General features: G+C 41.8%; 1 long non-coding RNA gene across 1 annotated transcript; it reads left to right on the forward strand.

Moving 5' to 3' along the window:
* Positions 1–17,212: 17,212 nt before the first annotated feature.
* On the forward strand, positions 17,213–20,192 carry LOC132617178 (uncharacterized). The gene is made up of 4 exons (XR_009573653.1): positions 17,213–17,327; positions 17,962–18,033; positions 18,938–18,988; positions 20,059–20,192. It is a non-coding gene; the product is annotated as an uncharacterized LOC132617178 (long non-coding RNA).
* The last annotated feature ends 2,031 nt before the right edge of the window (positions 20,193–22,223 follow it).

Below are 22,223 nucleotides of genomic sequence, written 5' to 3' on the forward strand. Positions count from 1 at the left end.
CGTCCTTGAACCGTCCAGAATGAATGGAAAACTATTAACATCAAAAAGCACACTGAATTTGCACTTCTGTTATGAGTTTCTGGCCTATGATTACGGGATGAATCTTTTTTTTTTCCAACGGAATAGATTCAAGATCTTTCCTTCTCCAACAAAATAGGACAAGTGTTTCTCCAAGTGAACCACTTTCTTTCTCAGCTTGCACAAATCATTTTCAAGTTCAACAAGCATTAATTGCCTCTACTCTATTTCAATCTCCTTCAGGATCTCATTTCAGCATCTCTACTACTTGAGGAGCCACATTCATCATTCAAAATTCAATCTTAGCAACAATCCATATAACAAAGAAACACAATACAACAGAACCTTCATATGGAAGATACCATTTGCAACAGAGAATAAGACAAAACAATAAGAACAAATAAATCCTCACATTAGAATTCATAGTTGCTGGTTATGTAGTTGTACCACCATGAATGAACAACAGGATGAGAACGAAAATATTTAAAACCAAGAATTTACACCATAAATGCTTTCAGTTTCACCCAATTCCAGGAACTTTCAAGTTAAACTAGGGCCTCACTATAAGGACATTCCAGCATCATATTCAAATTATCTCAAGTCTAGCTGTGACATCCAATTATCTTTAGGTGCCTAAGTATACTCAGTTAAGCAGTTAAGAAAAAAAATCACTCTCAAGACCCGTTAACAGTTTGATGTCGAAAGATCACTTTTTTCAGTTGTTGTAATGAACAACTCGAGCATTATGAACAAAACACTTCAAAATCAGTCAGAACTAGTCCATGCATACTACTACTCATCTCTAATATCACTTGTTTGCTCAGACTTCACTGGCGAATGAAATCGTTTCTTAGACAATTTGTCGAATAGGTGGTGTGCAGAACATAAATCAAACTATGGGTGCAAGTTGAGTGATTGAATTACCCTCCCATAAACATGGAAATTATAGTTCAATTATCATGATTTCATCTCAACTCCAAAATTGCACAATGTGTTCCCCAAACACCACATCAAAACGAACCACGAGGAAAGAATTAAAAAAATGAGAAAAAACTGCAACATATATTTCCATATCAGCGCAGTTGCCCAAGGGCAGCGCGTTTTCGCTAAGCAACTGGGTTCAACACTTTTTTTTTTAGTTTTCGATTAAGGCAGTTCTCAAGCAGCAATTTCACAACCAACATTTGTTTCATACTCAATTTTTAATCCTAATATCCAACACAAACACAATTACATCATCTATCATTCACATTTGTTTAAAAATCCAAGAAATTTCATTCAAACATTTAAAGAAACATATTGTGGGAATTTCTAAGCTTCATGAAAATGGTGAATATTGGGTACTAAAGTGTAACGACCCGTTGGCTGCTACCGACTTTCCTCAATTCGTATCTTAATAATCCTTGGTCAGTTGTGCCTCGTCAGTTGTACGCGGGTGATTTCCAATTAAAGTTGGCTTTTAGTCGAGTTAGAAGGAAATTTAAAGATCGAGTTGGGGCCACCCAAACTAGTGCTTCTCCCTAACGTGGGGTGGACCGCGCCAGTGAGTCCGCCCCAACGTGCTATTTACCGCCGTATGGGTTTAATTGAAGTTAGAAACTTCCACCCCAATGACATTCTCTTCCGCTACTGCAAATGTATCGAAGTTCCTTAAATACCTCCCCCACGGTCGAGAATGCGCTATTGCGATAGCTCGCCACAGTGGCCCATACTCGCCACCGCAAGAGTTGCTGGGCAAACCTAGTATTTATTGCGCATTTTGGGATTTGACCTCATTTTTCACCCAACTCTTATTCCAAGTTGCCTTTTTGGACAATTTCAAAGGAAATTCCACGGAACCTTAGGATGAGTAAGCTCTAAACCTTAACCATTCCATCTTTCTTTGATTTTTTTCATTTTTCTTATTAAGGTTTTGATTTTAGAAGTTAATAAAATGGTAACTTCCTAACTTGTAAAACCTTAGATAGGTGAAATGGTTTTCTTAACATAGAATCATGGCATTGTTGAAAGAACCCCTTGGTTCCTAGCCTAAGCTAGTTACCCAACTTCAAATTCTATTTCTTTCATTATTTTGCAAATGGTTAAGTCTGGAGTTCTCTTGAAATCGGGGACTTTAAGGAAGAATGCAATTTATGACTTGGTTGGGTTTAGATGACTATAAAATCTAGATTATTAACCATTGGAGACCTAGAAAACCTAGTTTTGATAAATGTTTGGGTTTTAACCTTATGGGCCCGGAGTTGTATAGTAGATTCTCTAGATGCTCATTGGGTGAAGTATACCCTGTTCTTTGAAGATTTTCTTACTTGGACATGGTGTTGGGATGGATAATTATAGGTTGGTACTAGTATGTGTGGCTGACCTGCCTTATGAATCAGGTTTGGTATTTCTTGACTGTGTGTGCTAGTGACTAGTTGGCATGATTTAGGCTCATGCCATATGACTTGAGTTACATTGTTGCCCTAACTTATCTTTGGGTTAGACTTTGGTTATAAAAGCACTCGTAGAGCTTGTTATTGTCGGAGGAAGCATGTTACGCCTTCGGGAATGAAGTTGAATGGGTTACTTAGGTTGGGTATTGTTGACTGATTTGTGGGCTTGTTTCCATGTGTGTGATATTGGACTTGATACATAGGTTCCCTATTGTAATTGCAATATAGTTGTCTCTCACTTATCTTGGTATTATCATAGATAAAGTAAAAGAACTTGACTTGATATTGATATGATGATAGGTGTCCATGTGTGGCACGATTGGAATTGATATGATTTCCCTTGGCATTGATATTATGCATGGAAGTCATCCTCATTTTACATAATACATTGATATGAGCTATGACTTGGTACTGATGATGATGAGAGATGAGTGTCCGATGCCTGAGGTCTTTGTCGGGATTGTGAGAGTGGTACATGGACTTAGCGGGTCCCCCATGGGTCATGACTATCGAGGCATGGAGGTATTCTATACGTAGCATGTGTGTACGAAGATTCATATTTGGCCATTGCATATCATTCCATTGCATATGCACTCATTACTTCATTCTTATGTTTAATGTTTTCTGACTTGATATTATATCCCTTGAGTTGTTGTTCTTGGGCTGTCTCTGTGATTGTACTCGATCAAGTATGTACATTGCATGTTATATCCTGTGTCCCCGTGTTGTCTATTCTCCTATGTAGTGAGTTGTTCTTGATACATTGTTAGTGAAGCGATAGAGTCCGCCATCATGAGAAGAGCATAATTTAAGGACTGAATGAATAACATGGAATGCAACTGAATGGATTAAGTTACTTCTATTTGAGGAATATTGTCACGACCTAACCCGCCATGACTGGCACCCATCTAAATCCTAGTGGGCGAACAAACATACAAGACACCTATCTATTCAATCTAGTTTTATATGAACCAAGCTAAATAGTATTACTCATTCAAACATCAAAGAACAAAATAAATCATGCCATAATTGCTGAAATAACTTGAAAGTTCTAACTATTACAATCCCCAAAATTCGAAAGTCATCGTACAGGACTCTAAGCTTAAAACATGTCCAAGAATATAAAGTCTAACAAGTAAGTAATCTATAAGGTCCAGAGTACGAAAAGACATCATAGCAAGAAGATATTCGGGCGGCCTGGCCTGGGAAGAAGCTCACCCAAAATCTGTCAACAGTTATGCTCCATGCTAGATATGAGGACGATCAACGGTCTCTGTATTAGTACAAATACAAACACCATGTACCGGTAGATATCATAGGCCGACTAAGATTAGTAGCATGCATATTTCGTAAAATCGATAGAATAAAACAAACCAGTCAGCAGTCATGAGTATTAATAATCATAGCAAGTCAACCAAGAACAATCACAATCAAATAACCAAGATGTCAAGCATCACAATCACATAAGTCACAACGGAAATAAGTTTGCCACAATAACCTCACTCGCTGTACATACATGCTAGCTGATGTCTTAGCTCAGTAGCCATGTGATAACAACGAGGTTAGGGAGATCCCAAACTTACAATTAAAATATAAGAAGTGCGGAAGCAAATATAGAAAAGAATCTAAAAACTAGAAAATAAAAGATATGGGAAATTCGAAGGAACAATCCACGAATTTCAAAGAACGTAAGTTCTAAAGTCTTGACAAGATCCAAGTAACAACATATAGATTTATAGGATGAAATCTAACGCCTTTACTTGAGATAACAAATCAAAAACAGTAGTTTCGGATCCCGACCGCTTTATGAGTAACTTAAGACAACAATTAGTATTTAGAACTAATCGCCTTCGAAAGAATACCAAAAAGAAATCAAAGATATCAAAGAAGAAATTATCATACTACCTTGAACTAAGAACTAGTTAGGTTGAAAGATAAATCCTAAAGTAACGCCACAAAGGTTCAAAAGAACTCTCAATATAATATATTCTTCAAAATCTCATTTACAATGAATGACAATCACCCCTTTATATAGTTGTAAAGGAATGAACTAGACAAAATAGAAATAAATAGGAATTATCTTCCCTAGAAACATAGAAGACTTCCCACACTAGGACCAATGTAGTCAACATAGATTAAAACAACCTAGAAGACTACCCACACTTGGGCCAATGCAAGTCAACATTGATTAAAATAACAATTAAATATTTATTCTAGAAACTAATATTTGGGCCAATTTGGGCTGCTGGAAACTTCTTCTTTTGGGGATGATTTGGGCCTCATTTCGTCTCACTTTGGACTTTAATTTCGGCCTCCAAATAGGTGTAAGACTTGAGGAAAAAATCTGAATAGGGCTGGAGGTCTTCTGCCATCACAAGACAATTTTTTTTTAATTGCTAACTGAAGCCCGTTGAACCTAACATAACATTTCCTCGTCCTTCAATGGAGTTGAGCTTCCATGGCTACTATCATTCTCCCCCTCTTAAAGAAGATTCGTCTAAAATCTTGGTGGTGACCTTATTTGCTATTTAATGCATTTGAGCCTTCATGGTTGGTATCATTCTTCCTCTCTTAAAGATGATTCTCGTCCTTGAATCTTGATATTTTCCTGCAACCAACATGATAATCACAATATGTCACACCCCAGTCCTGATAGGGCATGACGGGCACCCGACTCTCATCAGAGCCGAGCGAACCCTTAGACATTCGCTCTATCAAAACCTGTCATTTCAAAAACTTTTAAAAACATGAAACTTTTCCAAATAGAGATCATTATCTTTATAACGATTATGAAAACTTTCAATCAAATAAGTACTTTAACCCAATTGAAATCATCTAAAATACATGCTCTTTTAACGTACACAAATGGTTCAGCTGACATCATTCTGTCGACATCTCGACAAACGTACCACAGGACATTGTTTGCAAAGTCTCTAATATAGACAATACAATAACGTAAGTACTCTGACTCAGCAACACTCCGGAAGGAAATGGAGCTCGCCAATTCAGCTGAAACATCTTCTAGCAATATCCTCTACTCATCTGTATGCACCTGCGCGGCATGAAACGCAGCCCCCGAAGAAAGGGGGTCAGTACGGAATATGTACTGAATATGTAAAGCATTACTGAATCATAGCACAAGTAAGGTGCAGTAGTAAACAAGTTTAGCAATCAAACTGTAAGTAACCTGAAACAGCATTCTGAACCAAGTCCTGTGGCCTTTACCCAAATTCTAGCATGCACAATATAATTACCGCACACGCAAATTCTAGAATACACAATATAAATTTGGTATCACAATAGTCCCTTCGGACGGCCGCTTCCGGCATAATAATGATGATGACCCCTTCGGGGATGCCGCTTCCGGCATAATAATAATGATGATGGCCCCTTCGGGCATGCCGCTTCCGACATAACAATAATGATGGCTCCTTCGGGCATGCCGCTTTCGACATAATAATAATGATGGCCCCTTCGGGCATGCCGCTTCCGACATAATAATAATGATGGCCCCTTCGGGCATGCCGGTTCCGACATAATAATAATGATGGCCCCTTCAGGCATGCCGGTTCCGACATAATAATAATGATGGCCCCTTCAGGCATGCCGGTTCCGACGTAATAATAATGATGGCCCTTTCGGGCATGCCGGTTCCGACATAATAATAATGATGGCCCCTTCGGGCATGCCGGTCCCGACATAGTAAAAATGATGGACCCTTCGGGCATGCCGGTTCCGACATAATAATAATGATGGCCCCTTCGGGCATGCCGGTCCCGACATAGTAATAATGATGATGGTGTCAACACCTCTTAATCCACGGATACCAATACAAAGAAATGATGCTATGGAGTGTAAACATAAATCGTAAATGAAACAAAATAGTAAAATCTCGTACCCCCTTCGGAGTGGTTTTGAAAATCTAACTTTATATTTCCTTTAATATAAACTAATTTTCTCAAAATCATTAGTAAAACCATATGCATATAAATCAATTTTTAGGACTCAACAGATAAGTACACTAATCGACACTTGAAGGATCATGAACACGTTTCGAGTCAATCCGAGTTAGCACAAGAAAGTTATGGACATGATTCATTATAGAAACCCCCATGAACGTTTCCAAAACAATCCGAGTTAGCATATAAAAGTTAGGAACGTTATTCATTATAGAAACCCCTACGAACATTTCCAAAACAATACCATGCATGAAAACTAGACATGTTTTCTCCTACAGAGATCACCAAACATACAATCAACTAACCATAGTATAACTTAAGTAAACCGTAACCTATCTCAAAGTTGAGCTGGAACACGCAGGTTACTCTACTACAGCCTTTCCTTTCCTCAAAGCCTCAATACGTTCACGGTCGAAAATAGAAGGCTCAATCAATGAGTCACACTGCTCAATTCACAAACACCAAAGGAAGAATACTCTTCCCTTTCCCCATTCTAAGGGTGGATAATTTTCTAGGTGATAAACAACATATCAAGGCCCCCTAGTATTCATTTACCAACAATTTATACAACATTCTATCAAACATTCCCATTACAAATAGTTTTCCATGGCGAAGACACCATTTTTATAGAACCCTAGGTCTCAAATCACTTAGTTTAGTATTGTAAATGTTCAATTTATGACAAATAGAAACTAATCAATCCATTTAAATGATAAATAAGTAATAATAACCCCAACCCATCAAGTTTAGAAGGTTTATTGACATTCTAGGGTTTCTACTTTACTTTCACCATTAAAGACCCATGAAGATGATTACCATAATGAAGGGGAAGGGAATGATAGAATGAATTGCAATGGAACTTACCACTCAAGGTTATTTTACTCTAGCTTGAAAATTCTCTCTAGGTGCTTGTTGGGAAGTGTGGTTGTGTTTTGTGAGAAGAGAAAATAAAACTGAGTATATAAAATTCGGGTTTCTGTTTTACGTCGACCGCTACAGCGGTCGTCACGCCGCTGCAGCGGTCCCAAAGGAAATCCGCTCACCGCTATGGCGGTTGACTCACCGCTATAGCGGTCAATCGTCCGCCACAGCGGCCACCCGACAAATGGCAGGCCGTTGAAAGCGGCCAACCCACCTCCACAGCGGTACCGCCGCAGCGGTACTCCCACTGCAACAACGGTCTGTTTTGGGCAGTGAGCTCGCTTTTTAGCCGGTTTTTTCCCCTAACATCCGACATTTCATCCAAGGCCTCAAAAACACAACACCAAACATGCACACATACAAAAAGACGCCCCACGAATCCACCCGCGGCCTCGAAATTACCAACGGAGTCCTAATTTCCTATAATGATCGGAAGGGTCATTATACTAGATACTAATTAAAACACCGTTCATCCTCGAATGGACAAAGGTGAGATAACTAGGGAGGAGTTACCTGACTCGGCGAAAAGCTGAGGGTATTTGCTACACATATCAGACTCTATCTCTCAAGTAGCTTCTTGTACTGGTCGATTCTTCCATTGAACTCTCACAGAAGCTATTTTCTTGCACCTCAACTTGTGCACGTCCCTGTCTAAGATAGCAATAGGCTCTTCCTCATACGACGACTTTCCATCTAACAAAACCGAATCCCAGCGGATGATATTGGAACCATCGCCGTGGTACCTCTTCAACATCGACACATGGAACACCGAATGAACGCCTGATAATCCCAGAGGTAAAGCCAACTTGTAAGCAACCTCTCCCACACGTTTGAGAATTTCAAATGGACCAATGAACCTCGGGCTAAGCTTGACCTTCTTCCTAAACCTCATCACACCCTTCATGGGTGAGACCTTCAACAACACTTGCTCTCCTTCCTCAAACTCAAGGTCTCGGACATTACGGTCCGCATACTCTTTCTGCCTATTCTGTGCTGCCAAAATCTTGGCTTAAATCACCTTCACCTTCTCTAGGGACTCTCTCAGAAGGTCAATGTCCCACGGTCTCACCTCGAATGCATCAAACCATCCAATAGAAGACCTATACCTCCTTTCATACAATGCCTCAAATGGGGCCATATCAATACTCGAGTGATAGCTATTATTGTAGGCAAATTCGGCTAAGTGCAAGAACTTATCCCAGTGCCAACCAAAATCTATCACACACGCTCGAAGCATATCCTTAAGAACCTGAATAGTCCGCTCAGACTGCACATTAGTCTGAGGATGGAAGGCTGTGCTACGATCTAAATTCGTGCCCAACTCCTCATTCAAACACTCCCAAAACCTGGATGTGAACGTGGTGCCCCTGTCGGACACGATGGAGATAGGAACCCCATGGAGTCTAAGCACCTCCCGAATGTAAACCTTAGCCAACTTCTCTGCATCATAAGTTATTTTTACCAGAACAAAGTGGGACTTAGTTAACGCTATCAATAATAACCCAGATTGAGTCAAACTTCCCTAGCATCCTCGGAAGACCCACCACAAAATCCATGGCTATTATTTCCCACTTTCACTTGGGAAATGGCATCCTCTGCAATGTACCCCTAGGTTTCTGATGTTCATACTTCACCTGTTGGTAATTCAGACACTGAGCAATGAACTCTACTATGTTACGCTTCATCCTAGTCCACCAGTAATGTTGCCTCAAATCACGATACATCTTAGTGACACCAGGACAGATAGAGTACCTCGAACTATGAGCCTCTGTCATAATGGTCTTAAAAAGTTGCCCACACGTGGCACACACACTCACCTTTTGATTCGTAGCACGCCCTCCTTGTTATATCCCGTGTTTTCACACATTGGAAAAAATTTGGAAATAATCTTGACTTGTAAGAAATAAGGTCATAGTTGATTTTATTTGACATAGGAGTTGTGCATGAAAGAATATTAATGTGAAAGTGTCGGGGAAGGCTAAGGGAAAAAATTGGAATTTCGGAAATTAGTTTCGGGAATTGTAAAACAAGGATTTAGATCCATTGGGCCAAGAAAATTGAAGAGAAAAATTTGGGCCCAATATTAAGGGGTGGCCGGCCAAGCCAATGGCCCAAACCCATGTTTTATTTAATTTTCCATGTGCTTAATTAACTATGGGACCATGTATTATATCTTATAATAGTCTTCATCTCTTAGAAGACTCAAGAAAGAAAACAAAGCAAGACAAGGGAAAAAAAAAGGAAAGGGTTTCGGCTTGCCCATAGAAAATTTAGCATAAAAAATATTGCTCCAAAAAATTTTCCCTTGTGGTTTTCCTACTAAATTGAGTAGCCTCTTCAACTTGGTGTAGTTGTCTTGGAGGAAGAAGCACTTGGTTCATCAATTTGATCACCTATTCAAGTAAAGAAGACTATAGAAAAAGGTAAGAATTTATCCCTTATTATTGTGTTATGAAGTCATGTTTGTGTTGTAGTATGTAGAAATGAATTGATTGTATGGAAATATGGAAGTTTGCAAAGTGGGTAGGAGATGTAGTATATGGACGTGTGTGTATATATGTTGTATAATTATGGTGAGTTGAAATTGTGTTATATTCTAGTTGTGATTGTGGTAAAATGCATATTGGAAATGAAAGTTGAATGAATTTAGTTGAAGTTGGTAAGGTGGTGTTTGGCCGTGTGGTTGGAGTGTGTGGATGGAAATGGATTAAATTTGTTTAATGTGTTAGTTGTGTTATTATAATGCTTGCAATGTATATGGAGATAAAATGATATAAGTTTGTATTGAAATGAAATGTAGAAGCTTATGTTGTTTTAGTACGATTTTACGACATTGCGAAAATGAAGTTGTTAGGTTGCAAGTCATGATGATTATTGATGAATTTGGAAGATGAAAACATGTCATGAAAAGGTATGCCAAAAATTAGAAGCTTTGGATGAAATATGACTTTGGCGGAAAGTTTGTATATTATGTATATCGTGTGTATATTTAAGGAAACGATATGAAATGCTTCTAAACTATGTTGTGGTGATCTGGATTGATAATGAATGTGAAATCATTGAGATTAGTTTGAAAGTTAAGGTTAAAGTGAAGGTTATGACATTGTATTGAAAAGATGGCTAAATAAGTTATATTGCGTTTATAGTGGTTGTGGTTGTTGTTGATGTTTGTTGTTGGGTTGTTGTTGATGGTTTTGAGCCGAGTTGAATTCTCGGGGATGCTATATGCATAGGGGAGGTGCTGCCGAAATTTCGGTAGACATATATGAGTTAAGTTGAATTTGTAGAATCTATAACTCACAATTGGTAAACTTGACCATTTGCAGATTTTTGACGAAACGGGAAGTGAGCTTGGATAGGCGTGCAAAGCTCAAAAGGTATGTAAAGCTACCCCGATCCTTCTTTTGGCATGCCTAAGTGTATTAGAATCGGATTCGGGCCTCGAAAGACTTTCTGCCCATCGGAATCCGCAATTGAAAATCTCATTTTTTCCTTCAGTAAGATTGAGCCCTTTTGGTTTGTATTCTTGAAAATCATGCAAACTTTCCCTAAACTACTCGGAAGGCTATAGAACGTCCGTAGAACCTTTGTAGGTGACCCCATAAGTTTAAAATATGTAATTTGAGCCCACCGCCTTGCTTGTCCCGAGGTGGGCCCACTATTCCTGATTTTGCCCTTATTGTACTCAAGTCTTACTTTCGAGCGGTTTTTGAAAGAAATGTTTTGACTACTATCTTAATTACCTAACAAACGTTGTTTTAAATGTTCCATTAAGTCTGATAAATTGTTTTGACACTCGAACCGACTTCAGAAAGGTTATGCTCTGTAATTCATTATGATATCCGAAACTCATTTACTATGATCCCTTCCGACTTCATTGGATCGGTTTGTCTTTGATATGCCTCATCGAGTCTATGGAAACCTTTATGATATTTTAATTGCATTAGTCTCTCACTACTCCATTCGTGGATGCCCCAATGTTTCCCACACTGATCCCGGGCCAGGATATGTTGTCAAGCGTGATCCTTTGCATTGTTCGCCGTGCCTCGATGTGAGGGGGCAGGTATACGCGTACATGGGTTTGTGGAGTATGATGTGCCATGTACGCTTGTTCTGATATGATTTGCTATGGCCATCTGATATGATATATTATGTGACGTGGTTATGCCCCCATTCTGATTCTTCTGTGTTGTGGCACCAGCGTCGGGACGGTGGCCACGTTCTGTCTGCCGAGTCCCTTGGCAGGGGCCGGATTTGATATGACATATGTTTCTGTACACACTCTGCATGTTTTGAAACTATGTATCTGATACTTTGGGTTTTCTGTTTACTTTCTGTACGTTCTGTACCAGTTATGATTTTGTTTCTGTAATTCAGGCTTTACATATTCAGTACATATTTCGTACTGACCCCCTTTCTTCGGGGGCTGCGTTTTCATGCCGCGCAGGTACCGACGACAGGTTTGCTGATCCGCCCGCTTAGGATCTTATTCTGCTATTTTGGAGCGCTCTTTTATTCAGAGCCATCTTTTGGTACAGTCTATCATTTCTATATATGTATATTCCCCTTCATGGGTACGGCGGGGCCCTGTCCCGTCATATGATTCTGTCGGTCTGTTTAGAGGTCTGTAGACATGTTTGTGGGTTGGGGTCTTTCTGTACGGATGTGTGTATATGTTGTGTTTGGGCGATCCCATTCGCCGCGGCGGCCAGTCCGCATATGTTTATCTGTGGCTTTGTTGGCCCTGTGTGGCATTTGTTGGTATTTTCTGCGTGCAGGGTATTTGGGATAGTCCGTAAAACAAAGGAGACTCTGCCGAAATTTTTCTGGAAATTAGCTAAATTTGAAATAAAGCCTTGTCGGCTTCTGCTATATACTGGAATGCGTTTGGGTGCCCAGATCGGGCACTAGTCACGGCCTACGGGGTTTGGTCGTGACAAAAGTGGTATCAGAGCGGTTCGTCCTCGGAATGTCTACAGACCGTGTCTAGTAGAGTCTTGTTTATCGGTGTGTTGTGCACCACACCTATAAACAGGAGGCTACAGGGCATTTAGGATACTACCCTTCTTTCTATCTTAGATCATGCGATAGAGCTGTGTTATCAGGATGATTCCTCCCTAACGAATTGTTACATTTGCAGTTATGCCTCCAAAAAAGGCGACAGCGGCCCAAAAGGCCAAGGCAGCAGCTGTGGGAGAGACTAGTCGGGCCCAGAGGGTTACCAGGGCCCATGCACATATTGCTCCTGATATTTTGCCCCCGGCAGAGGGCTCTTCCACACCGCCACATGTAGAGGAGATTGGAGCAGCAGCAGCTGCAGGTCGAGGGGCGGCTCCACCGCCAGCTCCCGATATTCCAGTACCTGAGCCTCCAGCTCCACGGCCAGGGACTGAGGATCAGACTATGAGAGAGGCAGTCCAGCTATTGACCAGACTTGTGGCGGGACAGGTTCAGGGGCACGGATTGGGAGGTGACCGAGCATATAGGCGTGACAGTTCGAGAGCTCGTGAGTTCTTGACTTGTGGCCCTCCAGAGTTCTTCGGGACAAAGCCCGAGGAGGATCCTGAGGAGTTTATCAAGAAGATACGGCGCACCTTACATTTGATTAATGCTTCCGCGACAGAGTCAGTCACATTGGCTTCGTACCGGTTGTATGATGTAGCGGCAAATTGGTACGAGTCATGGGAGTTATCCAGAGGCGACGGCGCTCCCCCAGCAGTTTGGGATGATTTTTCTCAGGCTTTTCTTAGCCATTTTCTGCCTCCGGAGTTACGGCGGGCCAAGGCTGACAGATTCTTATTGCTGAGACAGAGGGGCCGCAATGTTCGAGAGTACAGTATGGAGTTCGACTCATTGGCCCGATATGCACCTGCTGTGGTAGCTACTATGGCTGACAGGATGCATAGGTATATTATGGGGTTGGACCGGTATTTTGTCGACAGTTGTTTGGTATTGGCCGCTCAGCCCGATATGGATATTTCCCGTATTCAGGCGCACGCCCAGGGCATGGAGGACCGGCACAGGGGTCATCAGCCCGATAGGAGTCAAGATCGGAGACAACCCAAGAGGTCCAGATCGTCCGGGTATTCTGGAGAGTTTCGGGGCAGACAGCCTCAGCAGCCGCAGCAGCCTAGCAGATATCCATCCCAGCCGGCACAGAGCGCACCTCCACAGCCTACAGGTCGCATATTTGATAGCCCGGGTTATTCAGGAGCAGGTCAGAGCTCCAGGGCTTCAGGTTCGCGGACGGATAGGGGTTCTGGTCAGACGAGGCCACCTAGGCCTCAGTGTTCTTATTGTGGCAGATACCATCCTGGGGAGTGCTACAGAGCCACCGGTGCATGTTTTTCTTGTGGCGGTCAGGGCCATTCTGTGAGAGATTGCCCGTATAAGGGCAGTTCGAGTGGTGTAGCGCAGCCTACCGGATCAGCCGCCGGGTCATCATCTTCATCAGTGGCTATGCGCCCTACAGGGCCGGGTACATCAGCACCGGCGGGTCGCGGCAGAGGCCGTGGTGGAGCTTCTGGTACTAGCGGTCCTTCGAACCGCATTTATGCTTTGGACAGCCGCCAGGATCAGGAGGCATCGCCTAATGTCGTTACAGGTACATTATTGGTTTTCTCTCGGTCTGTGTATGCATTAATTGATCCAGGTTCGACTTTGTCATATATTTCGCCTCTTGTTGCTGGAAAAATTGGTATAACGTCTGAACCTATAGAGCCATTTGAGGTAGCCACACCGATTGGGGACTTTATTGTAGCAGAACAGGTATATAAAGACTGTTCTGTAATTATATGTGGCCGTGACACTAAGGCAGATCTGGTAGAGTTAGATATGATCGAGTTCGATGTTATTATGGGTATGGGCTGGCTAGCCTCCTGTTATGCTAATGTTGACTGCCAAAATAAGGTAGTTCGTTTGCAGTTTCCTGGGGAGCCAGTTATAGAGTGGGCCGGTAATACAGCATCGCCGAAAGGTAAGTTTATTTCATACCTTAAGGCGAAAAAAATGATCAGAAAGGGTTATATTTATCATCTGGTTCGGGTACAAGACTTGACAGCAGAAACGTCGACTCTTCAGTCAGTTCCCGTGGTTAATGAATTTCCAGATGTGTTCACAGATGAGCTTCCAGGCCTTCCTCCAGAGCGGGAGATAGATTTTACTATTGATTTGCTTCCAGATACTCAGCCTATATCTATTCCTCCGTACAGAATGGCACCGGCAGAATTGAAAGAACTGAAAGAGCAATTGAAGGATCTGTTAGAAAAAGGCTTCATTAGACCCAGTACTTCGCCTTGGGGAGCCCCGGTATTATTTGTGCGTAATAAAGACGGGTTGCTGCGTATGTGTATTGATTATCGACAACTGAATAAGGTGACTATAAAGAATAAATACCCCCTCCCCAGAATTGATGACTTGTTTGATAAGTTGCAGGGCGCCAAATATTTTTCGAAGATAGATCTTCGGTCAGGCTATCACCAGGTACGGGTACGAGAGGCCGATATTCCTAAGAAAGCATTCCGGACCAGATATGGGCATTATGAATTCAGAGTTATGTCATTTGGGTTAACTAATGCTCCTGCGGTATTCATGGATCTAATGAACCGGGTGTTCAGGCCATTCTTGGATATGTTCGTAATTGTATTTATCGATGATATTCTGGTTTATTCTCAGTCCGAGGCAGAGCACGCAGATCATCTGAGAGCGGTACTCGGGGTGCTTCGACATCAGAAATTATATGCAAAATTTTCTAAATGTGAATTCTGGTTGGCCTCAGTGGCATTCTTGGGGCATATTATTGCAGCTGATGGTGTCCGGGTGGATACACAGAAGATTGAGGCCATGAAGAATTAGCCTAGACCCACGATGCCCACAGTGGTACGTAGTTTTCTGGGGTTAGCAGGCTATTACAGAAGATTTGTGGAAACGTTTGCTTCGATTTTAGCGCCTTTGACAAGGCTAACTCAGAAGGGAACCATGTTCCAGTGGACTGATGCTTGTGAACGAAGCTTCCAGTTGCTGAAAGAGAAGCTGACTACAGCCCCAGTTCTGACTCTTCCAGAGGGACTCGAGGGATATGTTATTTATTGTGACGCTTCTGGCGTGGGATTGGGCTGTGTATTGATACAGCACGGCAGAGTTATAGCTTATGCTTCTCGGCAGCTGAAAAAGCATGAAAGGAATTATCCTACCCACGATCTGGAGCTTGCTGCGGTGATTCATGCTCTGAAGATATGGAGACACTATTTATATGGCGTTCATGTTGATATCTATACAGATCATAAGAGTCTCCAGTATATTTTTAAGCAGAAAGAGCTAAATTTGCGGCAGCGGAGGTGGCTGGAGCTCCTGAAAGATTATGATGTGGATATTCTGTATCATCCGGGCAAGGCTAATGTTGTTGCTGATGCGCTCAGCCGGAAATCTATGGGCAGCTTGGCAGATTTACAGCCAGACAGGAGAGAGATAGTGCGTGACATTCATCAGTTGGCTAATCTTGGGGTTCGTTTGGCCGATTCTGGAGGTACACGGATTTCTGTCCGAGGGGTTTCTGAATCATCTATTAAGGAATATATCAAGCGGCATCAATATGAAGATCCTGTTTTAGCTCGATACAGAGACACAACCTATGATAAGGAGAAGACTCCGTTCGAGTTCACTCCGGACGGGACTTTATTATTCAGGGGCAGGTTGTGTGTACCTATTATTGCAGGCCTTCGGCAGCAGGTTATGAGTGAGGCACATTATGCTCGCTATTCGGTCCATCCTGGGTCTACGAAGATGTACCATGATCTCAGGTGCCTATACTGGTGGGACGGTATGAAACGGGATATCACAGAATTCGTCGCCTAGTGTCCCAATTGTCAGTAGGTCAAAATTGAGCATCAGAAGCCGGGTGGACTGTTGCAGGAGATGGAAATTCCGACGTGGAAGTAGGAGATCATTAATATGGACTTCATTACAGGTTTGCCTCGCACTCCACGGAAGTATGATTCTATCTGGGTTATTGTTGATAGGCTGACTAAATCAGCCCATTTCCTCCCCGTCAGAACTACTTATTCCGCTGAGGATTATGCCAGGCTTTATATTACAGAAATTGTGCGACTTCATGGAGTTCCTATATCTATTATCACTGACAGAGGTGCTCAGTTCACAGCGAACTTCTGGAGATCTTTTCAGGAAGGATTAGGGACTCAGCTGAGCCTGAGCACAGCTTTTCATCCTCAGAGTGACGGACAGGCCGAGCGCACCATCCAGATGCTTGAACATATGCTGCGGGCCTGTGTTATTGATTTCAGAGGTAGCTGGGATGATCACTTGCCATTGATTGAATTTGCTTATAATAACAGCTACCATTCCAGCATCCAGATGGCTCCGTACGAGGCTTTGTATGGCAGGAAATGCAGGTCACCTATTAGTTGGTTTGATATTGGCGAGACAGAGTTAATTGGCCCAGATATGATCCAGCGGGCCGTTGATAAGGTGAAACTTATCCGAGAGCGACTGTTAGCAGCCCAGAGTCGACAGAAGTCATACACAGATAAACGGCGTCGTCCTTTGGAATTCCAGGTCGGTGATTGGTTATTTCTGAAGGTATCGCCTATGAAAGGCGTAATGCGGTTCGGCAGAAAGGGTAAGCTTAGTCCGCGTTATATTGGGCCTTATCTGATTGTGCGGAAAATTGGAAATGTCGCCTACGAGCTAGATCTACCATCTGATTTGGAAGCGGTACATCCGGTATTTCATGTATCTATGCTCCGCAAGTGTATCAGTGATCCCTCCAGAATATTTCCTGCAGATGATATTCAGGTGACGGAGCAGTTATCTTACGAGGAGCAGCCCGTAGCCATTCTAGACCGCCAGGTAAGAAAGCTCCAGAACAAAGATGTAGCCTCTGTTAAGGTGCTGTGGCGGAACAACAATAGGGAAGAAATGACCTGGGAGGCCGAAGAGGAGATGAAGAAGAAATATCCTCATTTGTTCCCTATGCCCTCAGGTAATCTCGAATCTTTGTTTAATTCCATTTCAATAACGAATGTGCTGTCTATAAACAGAGACTCCCCCGAAGTATTTTCAGACCCTATAAGATTAATTTAACATTCGTCTAAAGGGGGGGAGGATGTTATATCCCGTGTTTTCACACGTTGGAAAAAATTTGGAACTAATCTTGACTTGTAAGAAATAAGGTCATAGTTGATTTTATTTGACATAGGAGTTGTGCATGAAAGAATATTAATGTGAAAGTGTCGGGGAAGGTTAAGGGCAAAAATTGGAATTTCGGAAATTAGTTTCGGGAATTGTAAAACAAGGATTTAGATCCATTGGGCCAAGAAAATTGAAGAGAAAAATTTGGGCCCAATATTAAGGGGTGGCCGGCCAAGCCATTGGCCCAAACCCATGTTTTATTTAATTTTCCATGTGCTTAATTAACTATGGGACCATGTATTATATCTTATAATAGTCTTCATCTCTTAGAAGACTCAAGAATGAAAACAAAGCAAGACAAGGGAAAAAAAAGAGGAAAGGGTTTCGGCTTGCCCATAGAAAATTTAACATAAAAAATATTGCTCCAAAATTTTTTCTCTTGTGGTTTTCCTACTAAATTGAGTAGCCTCTTCAACTTGGTGTAGTTGTCTTGGAGGAAGAAGCACTTGGTTCATCAATTTGATCACCTATTCAAGTAAAGAAGACTATAGAAAAAGGTAAGAATTTATCCCTTATTATTGTGTTATGAAGTCATGTTTGTGTTGTAGTATGTAGAAATGAATTGATTGTATGGAAATATGGAAGTTTGCAAAGTGGGTAGGAGATGTAGTATATGGCCGTGTGTGTATATATGTTGTATAATTATGGTGAGTTGAAATTGTGTTATATTCTAGTTGTGATTGTGGTAAAATGCATATTGGAAATGAAAGTTGAATGAATTTAGTTGAAGTTGGTAAGGTGGTGTTTGGCCGTGTGGTTGGAGTGTGTGGATGGAAATGGATTAAATTTGTTTAATGTGTTAGTTGTGTTATTATAATGCTTGCAATGTATATGGAGATAAAATGATATAAGTTTGTATTGAAATGAAATGTAGAAGCTTATGTCGTTTTAGTACGATTTTACGACATTGCGAAAATGAAGTTGTTAGGTTGCAAGTCATGATGATTATTGATGAATTTGGAAGATGAAAACATGTCATGAAAAGGTATGCCAAAAATTAGAAGCTTTGGATGAAATATGACTTTGGCGGAAAGTTTGTATATTATGTATATCGTGTGTATAATTTAAGGAAACGATATGAAATGCTTCTAAACTATGTTGTGGTGATCTGGATTGATAATGAATGTGAAATCATTGAGATTAGTTTGAAAGTTAAGGTTAAAGTGAAGGTTATGACATTGTATTGAAAAGATGGCTAAATAAGTTATATTGCGTTTATAGTGGTTGTGGTTGTTGTTGATGTTTGTTGTTGGGTTGTTGTTGATGGTTTTGAGCCGAGTTGAACTCTCGGGGATGCTATATGCATAGGGGAGGTGCTGCCGAAATTTCGGTAGACATATATGAGTTAAGTTGAATTTGTAGAATCTATAACTCACAATTGGTAAACTTGACCATTTGCAGATTTTTGACGAAACGGGAAGTGAGCTTGGATAGGCGTGCAAAGCTCAAAAGGTATGTAAAGCTACCCCGATCCTTCTTTTGGCATGCCTAAGTGTATTAGAATCGGATTCGGGCCTCGAAAGACTTTCTGCCCATCGGAATCCGCAATTGAAAATCTCGCTTTTTCCTTCAGTAAGATTGAGTCCTTTTGGTTTGTATTCTTGAAAATCATGCAAACTTTACCTAAACTACTCGGAAGGCTATAGAACGTCCGTAGAACCTTTGTAGGTGACCCCATAAGTTTAAAATATGTAATTTGAGCCCACCGCCTTGCTTGTCCCGAGGTGGGCCCACTATTACCGGTTTTGCCCTTATTGTACTCAAGTCTTACTTTTGAGCGGTTTTTGAAAGAAATATTTTGACTACCATCTTAATTACCTAACAAATGTTGTTTTAAATGTTCCATTAAGTCTGATAATTTGTTTTGACACTCGAAACGACTTCAGAAAGGTTATACTCTGTAATTCATTATGATATCCGAAACTCATTTACTATGATCCCTTCCGACTTCATTGGATCGGTTTGTCTTTGATATGCCTCATCAAGTCTATGGAAACCTTTATGATATTTTAATTGCATTAGTCTCTCACTACTCCATTCGTGGAAGCCCCAATGTTTCCCACACTGATCCCGGGCCAGGATATGTTGTCAAGCGTGATCCTTTGCATTGTTCTCCGTGCCTCGATGTGAGGGGGCAGGTATACGCGTACATGGGTTTGTGGAGTACGCTGTGCCATGTACGCTTGTTCTGATATGATTTGCTATGGCCATCTGATATGATATATTATGTGACGTGGTTATGCCCCCATTCTGATTCTTCTGTGTTGTGGCACCAGCGTCGGGAGGGTGGCCACGTTCTGTCTACCGAGTCCCTTGGCAGGGGCCGGATTTGATATGACATATGTTTCTGTACACACTCTGCATGTTTTGAAACTATGTATCTGATACTTTGGGTTTTCTGTTTACTTTCTGTACGTTCTGTACCAGTTATGATTTTGTTTCTGTAATTCAGGCTTTACATATTCAGTACATATTTCGTACTGACCCCCTTTCTTCGGGGGCTGCGTTTTCATGCCGCGCAGGTACCGACGACAGGTTTGCTGATCCGCCCGCTTAGGATCTTATTCTGCTATTTTGGAGCGCTCTTTTATTCAGAGCCATCTTTTGGTACAGTCTGTCATTTCTATATATGTATATTCCCGTTCATGGGTACGGCGGGACCCTGTCCCGTCATATGATTCTGTCGGTCTGTTTAGAGGTCTGTAGACATGTTTGTGGGTTGGGGTCTTTTTGTACGGATGTGTGTATATGTTGTGTTTGGGCGATCCCATTCGCCGTGGCGGCCGGTCCGCATATGTTTAACTGTGGCTTTGTTGGCCCTGTGTGGCATTTTTTGGTATTTTCTGCGTGTAGGGTATTTGGGATAGTCCGTAAAACAAAGGAGACTCTGCCGAAATTTTTCTGGAAATTAGCTAAATTTGAAATAAAGCCTTGTCGGCTTCTGCTATATACTGGAATGCGTTTGGGTGCCCAGACCGGGCACTAGTCACGGCCTACGGGGTTGGGTCGTGACACTCCTCATCAATCACGGCCTCTTTGGCCTCACCATTTATCACCTTATCACGTATTTTACATAGCTTAGCATCTTCAAAATACTTAGCTTTAATCTGCTCTAAAAATGATGACCAAGCCTCAACACAAGCCAACACCTTGCCTGTGTTAGAAATATCCAGTCTAAAAAAACTGTTAGCCAGAGTCTGTATCTCTCTAGCCAATGGACACTCAGAAGAGATCAAATGAGGCAAAATTCCCATACTAGCCGACTTCTTGCTCAATGCATCAGCTATTACATTAGCCTTACCAGGGTGATACAAAATGGTGATGTCATGGTGTTTCAACAGTTCCATCTATCTCCGCTGTCTAAAGTTCAGATCTTTCTCAATGAACACATGCTGCAAACTGCGATGGTCTGTGTACACCTCACAATGGACACCATACAAGTAGTGCCTCCAAATTTTCAACGTAAACACCACTGCTGCCGACTCTAGATCATGAGTAGGATAGTTCTTCTCATGCACCTTCAACTGCCGAGAAGCATAAGCAATCACCTTCTTTTCCTGCATCAAAACAGCACCCAAACCAGAATGTGAAGCATCACAGTAAACAACAAAATCCTTGCCCTCCGCGGGCAATGGTAGAATGGGTGCTGTGGTCAACAATGTTTTGAGCTTTTGAAAGCTCTCCTCACACTTGTCGGACCACTCAAACGGTACCTCCTTCTGAGTCAAACGGGTCATATGAGAAGCAATAGAGGCAAACCCTTTCACAAACCGATAATAGTAGCTACCCAGACCCACAAAACTACGAATCTCGGTCACTGATGTGTGCCTAGCCTATTCCTTGACTGCCTGAATTTTCTAAGGATCCACCATAATGCCCTCTTTCGAAATAATATGTCCTAAGAAAGACACAGAAGACAACCAAAATTCACACTTGGAGAATTTAGCATGCAATTTATTCTCTTGCAATACTCCAAGAGCGATTCTCAAATGTTTCTCATGTTCTTCCTTACTTCTAGAGCATATCAGGATGTCATCAATGAACACTATTACGAATGAGTCAAAATAGGGCTTAAACACACTGTTCATCAGATCCATGAACGCAGCTGGGGCATTTGTAAGCCTAAAAGACATAACCAAGAACTCATAGTGCCCATACCTGGTCCGAAAAGAGATTTTAGGAACATCCTCTGCCCAAATCTTCAACTGATGATACCCTGATCTCAAATCGATTTTAGAGAACACAGAAGCTCCCTGTAACTGATCAAACAAGTCATCAGTACGGGGGATGGGATACTTATTTCGGACAGTTACCTTATTCAGCTGATGGTAATCAATGCACATACGCTTAGACCCATTCTTCTTCTTAACAACCAGCACAGGAGCACCCCACGAAGAGCCACTCGGGCGAGTAAACCCCTTACTCATAAGATCTTGCAACTGCTCTTTCAATTTCCTGAGTTTTGTTGGTGCCATCCTATAAGGTGGGATGGAGATAGGACGAGTCCCTAGGTCTAAGTCAATTCTGAAGTCAATATCACGATCCGATGGCATACCAGGCAAGTCCGCGGGGAACACATCCGTAAACTCGCGTACCACTGGAACCGAATCAAGGGATGGAGTATCTGCATTGGTATCATGGATATGTGCCAGATATGCTAAATAAATCTTCTCTACTAGCTTCCTAG

Source organism: Lycium barbarum, chromosome 11 (assembly GCF_019175385.1).
Source record: "Lycium barbarum isolate Lr01 chromosome 11, ASM1917538v2, whole genome shotgun sequence".
Classification (NCBI taxonomy): Eukaryota; Viridiplantae; Streptophyta; class Magnoliopsida; order Solanales; family Solanaceae; genus Lycium; species Lycium barbarum.